Source organism: Vombatus ursinus, unplaced genomic scaffold, assembly GCF_900497805.2.
Source record: "Vombatus ursinus unplaced genomic scaffold, bare-nosed wombat genome assembly UNPS02004959.1, whole genome shotgun sequence".
Lineage (NCBI taxonomy): Eukaryota > Metazoa > Chordata > Mammalia > Diprotodontia > Vombatidae > Vombatus > Vombatus ursinus.
Window position 1 is genome coordinate 1 of NW_020944737.1, and position 5033 is coordinate 5033.

At 39.5% G+C, this 5033-nt stretch overlaps 1 pseudogene; it reads left to right on the forward strand.

The window, feature by feature from the left end:
- The first annotated feature begins 1401 nt into the window (after positions 1-1401).
- Positions 1402-2519, forward strand: LOC114028587 (annotated as a pseudogene).
- Positions 2520-5033: the final 2514 nt, after the last annotated feature.

Below are 5033 nucleotides of genomic sequence, written 5' to 3' on the forward strand. Positions count from 1 at the left end.
TTGTGTCTGACTCTGTGTGACCCCATTTGGGACTTTCTTGGCAAAGATACTGGAGTGGCTTGTCATTTCCATCTCTTGCTCATTTTACAGATGAGGAAACTGAGGCAAACAGGGTTAAGTGACTTGCCCAAGGTCACACAGCTTGTAAGTGTCTGAGGTCACATTTGAACTCAAGTCCTCCTGACTCCAGGCCTGGCGCTCTATCAACTCTGCCACCTAGCTAATTAATTTGGTTTTGAAAATGGTTGTTTCTTTAACAGAAAAAAAAAGTCAGATATACTTTTATTGTTCTCAATATAGGCATAAGATACATGTCTAATATGTAAAAAATACCTCTAAAGTGAAATTAATCTGGTCGAGAAGGTCAAACTCTAGACTCAATTGCTTTATTCCTTATACCTTTGCTGGGAAATTTGAAATATGCCCTGACAGTGAATAAATGAGCCCACACAAATAAAGAGGGTAAAGCCAGTAGCATCTTCGGGTTAGCAGCATTCCTAGGCTTGGGGTCTTGCCTGAATGCAGTAGCACACCTGAGGTTCTAGCCACTAAGTAGATTTATAGAACCAAAAAACTACAGAGGATTGGGTATTAGTAATAGCCATGTTGGCAGACACAACCAGAGAGAGCAGGGCAAACGTTTTTCTTCCTGGGCAAATTACAGTACCTTAACATGACTGGATGGTTATGGTTGGGGAAATAGGAAGTATTACTCTAAAGCAGTGGGGCACCTAGGTGGTACAGTGTCGGGCCGGGAGGCAGAAAGACTCATCTTCCTGAATTCAAATCTGGCCTCAGACACTTACTAGCTGTCTGGGCTAGTCACTTAATCCTGTTTGTCTCAGTTTCCTCATCTGTAAAATGATGTGGAGAAGGAAATGGCAAACCATCTTTAACAAGAAAACCCAAAAGGGGGCATGAAGAGCTAGACACAACTGAACATGTGAAAAATGACTAAACAACAAAAATATAAAGTAATGCTATTTTTAAAAGGCAGAGCATAATTTGAACATGCAACTAAAAGTTATCCCCCTTAGTGGAGCCACCCTGGAGGCTATAAACTTATTTCAGACATGCAGCCATCATTCCAATAATTTGGAGGTCTGGATAGCTTTGAGCTGTCAAATTCAAGGTTTTGCTAGCAGGTAAAGGCACTTTGGATGCCCAGAATTGTGGATGTTTCCCCTGGAATTGGGATGTCTTCCAAGGAGAAATCTAGTTCTATAGGACAGATTTTTCTCTCAGTGTGAGTTTAGCTTTGTAGGCATAAAGAATAAATGTTATTCACTCAGTGATAGCATTTGTAGGCTACTTTGGATATACCCCCTTTATTTGCCCCCTTCCATCCCCCCCCAGCTCTAAATTCTCAAAGTAGGACAGTGTGCAGCCTCAGATGAATTAAAAATGGAAGAAGAAATTGCTACTGTTGTCACTGACAATGACTCTGGCATGTGCAAAGCTGGCTTTGCTGGGGATGATGCTCCTCAGGCTGTGTTCCCCTCCATTGCTGGATGCCCAAGATACCAGGGTGTCATGGTAGGAATGGGCCAGAAGAACAGTTATGTTGGTGGTGAGGCCCAGTGCAAGAGAGGTATACTGACTCTGAAATATTCCATTGAACATGGCATTGTTACCACCTGGGATGACATGGAAAAAATCTGGTATCATACCTTCTACATTGAGCTTCGTGTAGCCCCTGAGGAACACCCTGTTCTGCTTAGAGGCCAAAAGAGAGAAGATGACACAGATCATGTTTGAGACCTTCAACACCCTAGCCATGTATGTTGCTATTCAGGCTGTGTTGTCTCTGTATGCCTCTGGTCCTACCATTGGTATTGTTATGGACTCTGGTGATGGTGTCACCCGCACTGTGCCCCTCTAGAAGGGTTATGCCCTTCCCCATGCCATCTTTCATCTAGATTTGGTTGGCCATGACCTGACAGACCACCTCATGAAGGTACTGACAGAAAGAGGGTACAGCTTCATTACCGCAGCTGAAAGGAGAATTGTTTATGACATCAAGGAGTAGCTGTGCTATGTTGCTCTGGACTTTGAGCAGGAGATGGCCCCTGCTGCTTCATCCTCTTCCCTGGAGAAGAGCTATGAGCCTCCCAATGGCCAGGTGATCACCGCTGGCAATGAGAGGTTCAGGTGTCCAGAGGGCCTCTTCCAGTCATCCTTCCTGGGTACAGAATCCTGTGGCATTCATGAGATCACTTTCAATTCCATCACGAAATGTGATGGTGATATCCAAAAGGATCTATATGCCAACACAGTATTGTCTGCTGGGATATTACCATGCACCCTGGCATTGCAGACAGAATGCAAAAAAGAAACCATAGCCTTGGCACCTAGCACAAGGAAAATTCAGATCATCGCCCCCCTGAATGTTAAGTATTCCTTCTGGATAGGTGGTCGGTCCTATTCTGGCTTCTTTCTCCACCTCCCAGCAGATGTGGATCAGCAAGGAGGAATATGATGAATCTGGCCCATCCATTGTCCATCGCAAATGCTTCTAGATAGACTGCTAGCAGATGCGTAGCATTTGCTGCATGAGTATTCACAAAGTCAAAATTTGCCCAGGCAAATATATACCTCATGTTAGTCTCATGAAACTGGAATAAAAGCCTTCTTTGAAAAGAAACTCATCCTTGGGGAAGTTTGTATTTGCTATTAGACAAATATCAGCACTTTTTAGATTGTTGAAGCGTTACTGATTTGACCTTGCATTCAAATGAACAGTTCTTCCCTTGGTGTACATTTTAGCACACTTTGTACATATCTTTGATCTAAACCCTGATATAGGTCACTTCATTTTGATAGGTAAGGCTAAGAGTTAACTTCTACAGAGAATTATCTTGATAATATGGCAATATAGTATCTGACAGGTTGACACTCAACAGCTGTACACTTTGGTTCTATAAAGCATCAGATCTGTACAGGTACGGAAAGGTCAGATTTCCAATATCTAAAAGAACTGACTTGCAGAATTTCTCTCCTAAGTCTGGCAGGAGTTTATTAAGTGTGGGTTTCATCTTGCCACCATCCCAGCAGGAATACATATTGAATCCAAGCCACAGGAACCAGTTTTTTTTTTTTCTTAACTGTTTCCCCTGAATGACATGGGCCCAAGTTACTCAACCTTGAGTTGCACAAAAGTTTGCATTTATAACCTGTAAATTTGTGTATCTAGTTAATTTATGTAAGATTTTTGTATGTTGCCTTAATGTTCTCACATGACAGTAGAATACTAAAATTTGTAAGTCATCCTAAGAGTTGAGAATTGTAATGCCCAACATGTCATTAGTAAGGAAAAATAAAAGTGCTGCAAGTTAACTGAAAAAAAAAAGAACCAGATATTTTTCCTTAGGTAAACATAGATCTATGAGGATTAATTTGGTTTTGAAAATGGCTGTTTTTTTAATAGAAAGCTAGCAAACTATGAGCTCAGCTGTGTCTAAATGTCATTAAAAAGTTTTTTCACTGGAAATGTATTAATTTCCTAGGTTTGCTAAATTGGGAACTGTTGAAGTGTCTTTCTTTTAAATTTGGCCTAAATAGAATTAATCTCTTTCAGATTAATCAGGGTGAAGGAGATAAAAACTTAATAAATTTGTTCCTTCTTGCATAGGTCTCTGTGTCATGAATTCCTTTTTTTTTTTTTAAAGGAGAAAAACAAAGTTTTAACTGGCACCAGAAACTGGTATAGGTAGAAAGGTCCAGTGACCTTGGGTAGGTCATTTAGCTTCCATGGAACCCAGTTTCCCCGTCTGTAAAATGATAGGGAACTAAATGGTGTCTAAGATTCATGATAACTAACACTCTATGGATGCATAGAGTATTACCTTAGGAAGTATGGTCAGAAAGCCATGCAGAGCTTAGATGGCACTTCTCAGTGGGATATGGTATACCAAATAAAATACTGTTTTATATTCTAATTGTTTGATTAAATTAGGGATTTTAAGAATCACCAGTTTGACTTTTTATATTTAAATTTGTATTACATAATTATATTTATATCATTTCATATCCCATAAAAAGGCAATTTGCTACAGCTGTTTAGTCATTCACTCTTTTCCAACTCTTCGTGACCCCATGGGCCACAGTAGGCCAATACCGTCCATGAGGTTTTCTTAGCAAAGATACTAGAGTGGATTGCCATTTTCTTCTTCAGTGGATTAAGGCAAACCGAGTTTAAATGACTTGCCCAAGGTCACATAGCTAGTATCTGGGATGGTATTTGAACTCAAGTCTTTCTGACTCTAGGCCTAGCGTTCTATCCACTGAGTCATCTAGCTGTTTCAACATGTCTATTATTTGCTACGGTAGTTAGCCACAAAGGTTAGCCAAAAAAACAAACAAACAAACAAACAAAACCTCTTAAACTTATGGATGTCTGGATGGTGAGGAGAATTTAACCGCAAAACTGACAAGTCAGCATTAAGCTCCTACTATGTGCCAGGCACTTTGCCAGGTGTTAGGGGACACAAAGAGAGCGAAGACAGTTCCTGCCCTCATTGTGCTATGAGAAATGAAGAGCTTGATAATTTTAGAAAAACATGGAAAGACCTGCATGAAATAATAAAGAGTGAAATGAGCAGAACCAAGAGAACATTATATACAGTAAGAGCAATATTGTTTTAAGAACAATTTTGAGCGACTAAGTCATTTTGACTATTGTAAATACCCAAATTAACTACAAAGTACCTATGAAGATGCTATCTACATCCAGAGAAAGAACTGGTAAATAGAAGTATGTATATATAGAATTTATATATATATATATGTATGTATATACACACACATACATGCATGTGTATATGTGAGTATATATATGTATGTGTGTGTGTGTGTATGTATGTATGTATATATATTTGTGTTTAATGGTAGCCATCTGGGGTAGGGGGGGAAGAAAAAAAGGAAAAAAAAGAAATTTACCTGAAAACTTCTTATATATTTAAAGGCAATAGCATGTTGTACACAATAGATTTGCAGTTTCATGTGCAATCATTTTTTATTACACAATGTTATGG